Here is an 11204-nt window from a genome sequence, read left to right on the forward strand (position 1 = left end):
ATAACAGAGCTGAATGATGACCCCTATGAATCCACATTAACTCTGATGGTGGACATACATTCTTGACTGTACTCAGCACTGGTTCACCTCCACTACATGACCCTTAACTCAGAGCACAAGTACACATGGCAGCAGACAGAGAAGAGTAAAATACTTCTCCTTTGAATAAAATGAATCTAAAAATTTTATATTGTTTAGGTGTTTCATGAAACTATTAATAGAATATTGTGCAAACTCTAAGAGATTTTATACTTTCAGTGGAAGATGAACTTTGGCTGACAAACGTGTTTTGAACTTTGACAGTGAGAAATTTAGTGTTATTATCTAGATTAGAAATTTTAAAGTTGCTTATAAAATTGTTATAGAGCAATAGCTCTAACAAATAAGAGGTAGTTTTGAGCCATCCACATAAAAAAAGAGATAAATCTCTTTTCTATTGACTGTATTGGGTTGCCACTGGTCAACAAATGTCTACAGGTTTCAGGTGCACAATTCCACAACACATCTGTCTGTACCGTGCAAATTGTGTTCACCACTCCAAGTCAAATCTCCATCCATCACCATTTATCCCTCCTTTACTAAGCCACTATAGTATTGATTAAACTGCATAAGTTTAAACATACTGTTTAAAACACAGCCTGACCTGGGGTGGTGCAGTGGATAAAGCATCAACCTGGAAATGCTGAGGTCTCCAGTTCGAAACCCTGGGCTTGCCTGGTCAAGGCACATATGGGAGTTGATGCTTTCAGCTCCTCCCCCCTTCTCTCTCTCTCTCCTCTCTCTCTCTCTCTCTCTGTCTCTCTCCCTCTTCCTCTCTCCTCTCTAAAAATGTATAAATTAAAAAAAAAAGAAACTGCTAAAACACAAAGAAAAAGTCAAAGATAAACCAAGCAAGTAGTAATATTTTAGGAATTTTATCCTCACTTTACTTTTCACACAAAAAGACTTTCTTAAATGAAATTAAATATGACCTCTCAGGCATAATTATTATTCAAATCAGTTCTCATGTTTGTTAAAAAATGAGCTTGTTCTGATGTTGCTTACCACCCATATACTTTCAGTAAGAGCACAATCAGTATGGTGCAGTTGCCTTTACTTAATAAAAATGCTGTTGTATGATTAGTTAGCTAATTATAATAGATATATAATAATATATATGAAACAGTGTGCAACTGCTTGATTTACTAGGCATCATTTTCTTTTCCTAATTACTTCATAATGCTTATATCCTTTGATTAAAAGGGGTTTATTTATATGACAGAAAAAGATCCATATTTTCTAACAGTTCTATAAAAAATCTGCTGTTTTTAAAACATACATTGCAGAATTTAAATCATGAATAATAACTATATTTACTTCACAAACCCTTACTGATCTGCAATGAATAACTGTGCAAATTGCAGTTCTTTGCATACATGCAATATTTTACTTAAGAAAATCTGAAAGACTTTAATTTTACAAATAACTGCCACTAAAGATTGTCTGTTTTCATGAAAAATATTTTAAATAGTTCTTCTTTGTTTCAATCACTTTTGTTATAAATAACATTGTTTATTTTAAGGAGCACGCATTAAAGATAAAACATACCCAAGCTAATTTATAGAACGGCCAAAAGTGAGCTACAAAATCATAAATGTGTATTCTTCATATAAAATCAAGCACAGATTGTATTAAAATAATAAAATCTAAATTAGCAGTTTCAAATACATGAGATAACTAATAATAATTGACTTGTTAACCTTGTGCCATAATTTGTTCAATATATTCAGCATACTTTAATGTGAGTAAATATCAGAGCTTCTGTATGACATATTTCACAATAGTGGATTTGAAATTTTTATTTTTATTTTTTTGTATTTTTCTGAAGCTGGAAACGGGGAGAGACAGTCAGACAGACTCCCGCATGCACCCGACCGGGATCCACCCGGCACGCCCACCAGGAGCGAAGCTCTGCCCACCAGGGGGCGATGCTCTGCCGCTCCGGGGCGTTGCTCTGCCGAGACCAGAGCCACTTTAGCGCCTGGGGCAGAGGCCAGGAGCCATCCCCAGCACCAGGGCCATCTTTGCTCCAATGGAGCCTTGGCTGCGGGAGGGGAAGAGAGAGACAGAGAGGAAGGAGGGGGGTGGGGGTGGAGAAGCAAATGGGCGCGTCTCCTATGTGCCCTGGCCGGGAATCGAACCCGGGTCCCCCGCACGGACGCTCTACCGCTGAGCCAACCGGCCAGGGCCTGAAATATTTTTTAAGGTCAAATTATCAACTTACTTTTCCAGGAGATGTCAAGTAGTACTATGCTCCAACACTTATTTCAGTTTAAGCAAAACCTTTGTCAGTTTTTTTTAAGTAAGACTATTAAAAACTACTTGACCCACATTAATTTAAATATCTATTTATGGCCCTGGCCGGTTGGCTCAGCGGTAGAGCGTCGGCCTTGCGTGCGGGGGACCCGGGTTCGATTCCCGGCCAGGGCACATAGGAGAAGCGCCCATTTGCTTCTCCACCCCCACCCCCTCCTTCCTCTCTGTCTCTCTCTTCCCCTCCCGCAGCCAAGGCTCCATTGGAGCAAAGATGGCCCGGGCGCTGGGGATGGCTCCTTGGCCTCTGCCCCAGGCGCTAGAGTGGCTCTGGTCGCAGCAGAGCTACGCCCCGGAGGGGCAGAGCATCGCCCCCTGGTGGGCAGAGCGTCGCCCCTGGTGGGCGTGCCGGGTGGATCCCGGTCGGGCGCATGCGGGAGTCTGTCTGACTGTCTCTCCCGTTTCCAGCTTCAGAAAAAAAAAAAAAAAAAAAAAAAAAAAAAAGATTAAAAAAAAAAAAAAATCTATTTATATAAGTCTAAAATCAAGGAGAAAAAATAAGAAATTAAGAGTCAAACATTTGAATAAAAATCTCTATGGTTTTAATTTGCTCATTCTTTCATATTTCATTTAGCGAAACTATTTTTTTTCTATTTATTTTCAAACACATCTAAAAATTTATTTTCTAAAATAGGGTACCTAATTCAGATACTATATTTTATTTCTAACTAATAGTGTTATTAAACTGATTATATAGCTCAATAAGCATATTTAACAATATTTGAACTATTACTGTGTATCTTACCCTGTTCTTGGGCACTAAAAATTGTCAGTGAAAAAAAGAGGCTAAAATCATTGCCCTTGGTTGTTTACATTTTAGTGGAATAGTGAGAAAATAAATAATATTAATGCATAAAATATATATTATGATAGATATATTATGAAGTGTGGGTTTCTACCTGGGATTTTTGCCATGTAAATATTTAAATTTTCACATGGGGTTATGAGAAGGGTTAATATAAAAGTTTAATTTTTAGTAAAGACGTAAGACCTTAAGGTAATGAGAGTGCTGTCTTTCCTCCAGTCTGGAGGAAGAACAAGTGCAAATGCCCTGATGTAGCAGTTTATGATCAAACAGCAGTAATGAGCCCAATGTAACTGAAGTGGTCTTTCAATAGAAGAAGACAAGTAGGTAATGCCAAAGTGATAAGGCCCTACTGTTTTCAAAGTAAGATGAGAAGACATTAGAGGTTTTTAGCAGATTTGTGTCATGTTCACACATGTGTTTCACCAGGAAACATACAGACAACTCTGTTGAGAAGACAGAAAAGTAGACAAGAGAAAACTCTGGGAGATAAGATGTGACTACTTTAATTTTATTTATTTATTTTTTACAGAGACAGAGAGTGAGTCAGAGAGAGGGATAGACAGGGACAGACAGACAGGATTGGAGAGAAATGAGAAGCATCAATCATTAGTTTTTCATTGCACATTGCAACACATTAGTTGTTCGTTGATTGCTTTCTTATATGTGCCTTGACTGCAGGCCTCCAGCAGACCGAGTAACCCCTTGCTGGAGCCAGCGACCTTGGGTTCAAGCTGGTGGGCTTTTGCTCAAACCAGATGAGCCTGCGCTCAAGCTGGCAACCTTGGGGTCTCGAACCTGGGTCCTCTGCATCCCAGTCTGATGCTCTGTCCACTGCGCCACCACCTGGTCAGGCAAGATGTGACTACTTTAATAACAGAATATGAATTGATATAGACCAGGATTGTGAAGTGAAGTTAAAGGTGTCTGTATTATTTGCTACTTCCCTTACTCTAAGTCTTATCAGCATGATGTCATCCTTAGAGTAGACCAGCATGTCACCACTACATATCCTACATATCATTACTTTTGATAACAAACTTATTGCACACCATGATTCACATAGTAGACCAAAATGGGAAGATGAACAATGTCTCTGTAGACCAGGTCATAGCAAAGGTATAGAGAGTTTACCTACTCTTGGGAATGAACTGAGATGTGACCTGTTCAAGTGAAAGAAAATGGCTTCTGATAGGTGTATTAAGAGAAAGTATGAAAACTGTTCAACAATATAATGGGCACACTTTATTTATTATGACTTCTATTGATTTGCTTTAGTATTTTTAACCAATGGTTCTCTTACTAATATGCATCTAGTGCCCTGATGGTTTCTGTGCCAAACTTATTAGTGAACTTGTGATTTTCATGTGAAACATCCTCTCCAAACCAATTTCAGCAAATTTATTCTTTCTTTTCTGTTACTGAAAAGGAGTTTAGCAATGATATTTCATTGAGTCTAAGCCACCATTGTGTCTAGGTTTTAATTAACCAACTGAGAATAAGGTCATCTATGTCAATATTTACAGCACTGTATATATTTTTAAGGAAAAATGCAATCTTTAAGGTGGAAAGTTGGTGGAACAAGAGGCAATATTGCAGACATTAAAACAGAAAGAAAGGAGATAATAATGGCTGCAGAAAAAGAAAGATGCATCAACAACCACAAAGTAGTCCCTTTTAATGGCTGTACATATCCTGTATGTGGTTGGTAGCTGCCAAAGATTATAGGGTAATTTTATGCAAAGGCACAAATCCATATAGAATGCCTATTGTTGTCATATGCTCTTTGGTTTACAGAAGGACTGGCTCCAAATATGATAGATTATAACCATGACAATTTAAGTGTAGAAATTTTGCATTTCTTTGACATTCTTAAAGTTAAATTTTCCACAATTCGCAAAATAATCATGAAGTCACTTTCATAATTATAAATTGGGTAGTTGATATATCTATTTTTTCAATTTGTATAAAGAAGTACAGGCAGTACTTTTTTTCTTATTTGTAAAGCCTTAACAATGAGGGTAGATAGAAAATAAACATGGTAAAAGTGGAATATCATATTCTTATTTGCATTCCACTAGTACTAAAGGTTTATATACTCCTGGGATTGAACTGAGGACTGCCCTGTTCAGTAAACAAATGACTGGATAGGCTATTTAAGAGAAATTGTGAAAAAATGTTTAACAATTTAATGGGTGCACTTCACATATTGGAGTTTCTATTGATTTGCTTCAGTATTTTCAACAAATGTTTCTCGCACTAAAATACATCTAATTCCCAGCCCCTGGATATCAGGAATTTGGTGAAATAAATAAAATGACTTCTCCTCTACACATTTTCCTTCCTTTCATTCTTATTCTGAAAATAATTAAAATAGAGGTATTCTCAACTCTAAGATTAAGAATATATGACTTCTTGTGGCCAATATATAGTAATAGAGACAGATTTACTCATCCACCCAAATAAAGCAAATGACAAAAAAATATGAATGCATAGCTCTCTTGTAACTGGATATTATGCAACACAGGGCACTGAATCATGAGAAAAAGGAAACAAAGAAGGTAAGCCTAATGAATGTCCCACTTTATTGACTAGAGACAGTTTATAGGCAATGGCAGAGGAAGATAAAGTCAAAGAGTTCCTGAAGTCTACTTGAGGTGGGGAACAGAGTTGAAAGATCAAGGAAGCCAGTGCAGCAGAGTTTTACAAGGAAGAGTACAAGGTAGAAAAAAAACTATGAAGATGAAAAATTTCACAGATCTCTATAGTTTCCATCTAGAGTACTTAGTTGAATAAAAACCATGGTGTATGAGAAAACTACCTAAATCCAGAAAAGAACTACCTGAAAAGATTGGAAGGCATAAGGCCTACTTACACAGGGCCAGGAGTAAGACTTCCCATCAGCTAGAGAATCTTTCAGTTTTGCCACATTTGAGAATTTCTGACTCTTAATGACAAGTTCACTGAGTATAATATGCCTGTATCACATTAGTTTAAGCAATGTTTCACTCTCTTTAGTTATTGAAAGTAGCTTTGGAAAGCTAGAAGTAGTGCTTCTCTCTATCCTGTGGATGGTGGGCATTCTTTACATGACATTTTCTAAATCTGCTTATCAATTACTTTCTATAATATAATCAGGATACAGATTTCATTTGAGAGTTATATTTAAGTTCTGATATTCTATTGATGTACTTGTTTTGTTTTCTGTTTTAGATAGTTTCCTTCTATTATGTATAAATAACTATATTTTCTGTGTCACTTTTTACACTGGATATTGCTGTTTTTCCTTCATTTCACTTTTTATATCTTCAATTTTTTTCTCATCTTTATTCCATGTTAACTGTAATAATATAAAGATAGCCTCCATGCCTTTGATTAGATTTTTATCAATGACTTCTGTGTTTCTTGTGATTTTTAATTGCAACAAAGTCTCTATTATTTCCATCTCATTTGGCAGCTTTCTGATCACATCTTTGAGATCTTGAGCTCATGTTAGCATAAGATTTTCATTTTATCATAGAAGGCACTTCAGTGGAATTATTTTTCCTGTTACTGGTTACTTCCAAAGATATATATTCTTAGTCTTTTTTTGTCTTTTTTTTTTGGAAATTTACACACTTTTCTTTTGTAGTAATTTTTTACAGTTACCATATCATTTCTTTGCAGTCTATTAATATAAACTCCAGAAGTTTTAATAGAACATGACCAGACATTCTATTCTGCTTAATATAGTATAGCTGCTTTAACATTTTCCATGTTCACCTACTCTGTCTACCTTCAAAGATACACACGTCAAGAAATGGTGTTGCTTTTTAATTGTTCTTTTGCCTGGGAATGGAAATGAGATTGGGAAGAAATCTTTGCAAAGTACCTATAGGCTTTATTTGTATATAAGGTTCTCTTTTCTCTATTAAAAGTCCCATTAAGTCTCATATATTGGAGTGATCAGCAGGAAAACTTATCTTTATATTCTGGATTTTCACTTGTTTTCACAACTCAGTGTAGTGCTCTTTAAGGTAAAGAAGCCACCTTGAATCTTTATAAATTACAAGGATATTCTGATTTTATTGACTTTAGATATAAATTTAGTTGATACAACCAAAGGAAAATTTGAGTCTCAAATTTAGTCTTTAAATCTATAAATAAATATATATTATTTCTAAAATAGTTTGGCAATATAGAACAGGATAAAATATTTGAGCCAAATAATGTAGTACAGATTGGTAACATTTGCCTCAAGGAAAATCTTAGTAAAAATGGATAACTATAGGACAAGATTTAGGCGTAAAAATGGAAAGAAATAAAAGATGTATTTTTCATTAGCAGAAACTTATGTAAATATAATTAAGCACTTATTTAGACATGAGTATCAATGCATTCGTGTCTTCCCTTTGGGTTTTAACATGGAGTGGATGCTGTGAACCATATGAACATATTTATAAATAGCAAACATTAACTTACTTGCTTTGCAGAAAGTACCACAATAGTGTTACGTGTAAGTTTTATTAGTTCAGGCTCATTATCTTAAAAATTTCACAGAAAACAATATTCTCCATGAGAAGTTCTAAGCTTACACCCTGTTAAAATCAAAACCTTGATCTATTAGCTAAGCAATACCACCCCAGATATTTCTGTTTATCTTTGCCATTGATAATTATACCCTCAGAAATTCCATAAATAGTGGAATATTGAGAGTTTGGTTGAGCTATTCCATGGTATTGCTGCCTGAGTTTCCATTTTGTTTGACCAAGCAGCCTGCAGGAGTCTTGAACAAGCTTTAGGATGATAGTCCTTCATGCAGACGTGCACCTTAGATAGCAGTCTGCAGTTACAAGCAAATGAGAATTCCTGATATGACTTCCCCCACAGCCCTTGTGATCAGCAGTCTCCTCAGCCTCCCAGTATCTTGCCCTTGTAGATCCCTCATGATAAGACCCCCATGTAACTTAACAAACCCCACTCTCACGGCTTTTATTGATCAATCTGGTCTTAGCGCCTGACCAGGCAGTGGCGCAGTGGATAGAGCGTTGGACTGGGATGCAGAGGACCCAGGTTCGAGACCCCGAGCTCGCCAGCTTGAGCACAGGCTCATCTAGTTTGAGAAAAAAAAAAAAAAAAAGCCCACCAGCTTGAACCCAAGGTCGCTGGCTCCAGCAAGTGGTTACTCAGTCTGCTGAAGGCCCGCGGTCAAGGCACGTATGAGAAAGCAATCAATGAACAACTAAGGTGTTGCAACACGCAATGAAAAATTAATGATTGATGATTCTCATCTCTTTCCATTCCTGTCTGACTGTCCCTATCTATCCCTGTCTCTGATGACCCTCTCTCTGTAAAAAAAAAAAAACAAAAAAAAACTGGTCTTAGCTCAGGTCCCCCAAAGTAATCCACCTACACAAGAACATTGATAAAGGCATGTATGTACCCGAAGTTGTGCTTGCTCTTGCTGAATGCAGCCCTGACTGCCCTTGTGGCTCCTTGAAAACCAGTGAATAATAAGCTTCTCTATTTCAATTTCTCTTGTGGTCTCTTGAGCTACAGCTCACCATTCTGCATCCAGTGCTGTACTTAACAAGTTTTAATTTGACAGATTCATAACAAGCATGTAGTAATCAAAAAAATGTGTTTTTTTTTTATTTTCTAAGTTTACTAATAAACGTTTTGTGTGACAAACATACCTGCTTTGTAATCTACTAACAGTAACTTTCTTTGACCAAAGACAACCTGAAGACAAAGGCAAGGGGTTCTGGGTGATTTAGTATGTAAATCATTAACTAGCTAGGACATTTAAATGTTTGGATAAGGTAGAGATTGTAGAGATGGGATCTGGAGGGTAAGTAGAGAATATCCAACAGACTAATTATTAAGTGGCTAAAACAAACAAAAGTGGTTAACTGTTTTTCACCTAAGTATAAATTCAGGAAAAACTTGAGCAGCAGGGCTGGTTTCATGGGTTTGTTACCTGCATGGTCACTTAAGACACCACATTGAGAAAGGCATCAGATTTAATTATAAGCAATCACCATTTTCCAATTCTGTATAATTTTTTTTCATGGTGTTTTAAAGGTAAAGTCTAGTGGGGCAATGGAGTATACAGGGAACAGTGCAGATACGTACAATATAAACAGAATTTCAATGGATCTACAACATGAGAAAGTCAGTGTGGCTTAAAGCAAGGGAGGTTGGCAGGTAGCCTATATCTACAAAAAGTGTGGGTACTGACAGCCTCAAAAAAACACATTTTCTGTTTAAACAAAGACTTGGCTTCAAAAGCAAAAAGAAGGCAGTGCATTCTAAGAAACATGCATATATTTCTAAGGAAACCAATCACATCTTCCTCATGCCTTCTTTGAGGTACTAACCAAACACATGCACAGAACACAATGATGCAAAAGGAAAGGGAAAGTCAGGGTGATCCATAGTTCTTTTTGTTCAGTCATTTCTTAATCATTAGTAAGATAAAAGGGTTAGCAAAATGCACACAGGTCAATAAATGAAGTAAAAAACAGCTGAGTCACTTTTATGTGACATCTCAATGTCTTAGAGCAAAATACATATGCACACACCAGCTACAGATCATAAATTGGGTGATTTCAGTGATTCCACATACATACTAATTGCTCTTGTATTTGCAATTAAAACTGGAATTACATAGTATAAAGATAATGGGAAACTTCATGCTAAAAATGTAATAGTTTTTAAATTTAAAATTACATTAAACAGCAAATAGAAAGCATTATGACAAGAGAGAGACCATAGAAAAAGGGAAAGTTTTATATTTTATTACCTTTGAAAATGCTTTTTCTCTCTTTTAAGAAGAAGATATCCCAGTTTTTTTGTGTTTTTTTTTCTATTTTGCTCTGGGTCTCCAACAATTTTTAGCCAGCCGTTTCTGCAGTTACAAAATACATGCTGTCTGAGTCAGCTTCCTGGTAAATTGTGGGGCATCCCTCTGTCCCATATTTATAACATTGCCATGGAACTTCCAAGAATATGTTCTCATTCAGTATTGACAAAACACAGAAAAAAGAGAAGGCTAGCTTCTTTGCATATGACTTTCTCATAATAGGAAAACAACTCAATCTCAGATGTCTTCAGGTTACTCACTCCCCTGCTTCTGTGTTCTAGGGAAAAGGAGGACAATAATAGTTGGAAAACTCAGAATTGTTTGGTTCTAAAGAAGGAGACTCCAAGAGCAAAGGAAAGCAAGGACAAATTATTTTGAGAGGCTTTCAACGATGTGACCCAAATTATGAATACCCATAGACACACAGACTAAAATAGCAAGTAGTAGGCAAAGCTGTTTACACTTTCCTTCAGTTTACTCCCCTTCTTTGCCAACTGCTAACCAGTATTTCTAGATTTAACTATTTATGTATTTTAGTATCATTGTTAAATAGCTTCCATGGAAAAACAAATTAAAACATCACTCATCAAATTTATAAATATATATATAAAAAGCATAATCTTACTTAAAAAAGCAGGCTTTTATAAGTCCATCTTTTAATTTTTATTAATCTCTAAATGTAAAATTTTTATTCTCAAATTATATCATATTTTGTTCTCATGAGATCTCATATCAAAGAAGAAAAGCAAATCAGATCTTTATTTTTTTTAATGCTTTCATCAAATTAAATAAATAATGTTCGAGCCAGACCAAGTGGTGGTACAGTGAATAGAACTTCTAAGACTGGTATGCGGAGGACCCAGGTTCGAGACCTTGAGGTCACCAGCTTGAGCGTGGGTTCATCTGGTTTCAGTCAAGCTCACTAGCATGGGCCCAAAGTTGCTGGCTTGAGCAAGGGGTCACTCGGTCTGCTGTAGCCCCCTGATCAAGGCACATATGAGAAAGCAATCAATAAACAACTAAAGTTCCACAATGGAAAATTGATGCTTCTCATCTCTCTCCCTTCCTATCTGTCTGTATCTATCCCTCTCTCTGACTCTCTCTCTTTCTCTGTCAATAAATAAATAAATAAATAAATAAATAAATAAATAAAGTTCTACCGTAATTGCAAAATAACAGAGGGCATTGTGTCTGTGTATACAG

The 11204-nt window shown here is 36.2% G+C and overlaps 1 non-coding gene across 1 annotated transcript; it reads left to right on the forward strand.

Moving 5' to 3' along the window:
• The first annotated feature begins 2393 nt into the window (after positions 1–2393).
• Positions 2394–2469, forward strand: TRNAA-UGC (transfer RNA alanine (anticodon UGC)). The gene has a single exon. It is a non-coding gene; the product is annotated as a tRNA-Ala (tRNA).
• Positions 2470–11204: the final 8735 nt, after the last annotated feature.

This window comes from Saccopteryx leptura, chromosome 2 (assembly GCF_036850995.1).
Source record: "Saccopteryx leptura isolate mSacLep1 chromosome 2, mSacLep1_pri_phased_curated, whole genome shotgun sequence".
NCBI lineage: Eukaryota > Metazoa > Chordata > Mammalia > Chiroptera > Emballonuridae > Saccopteryx > Saccopteryx leptura.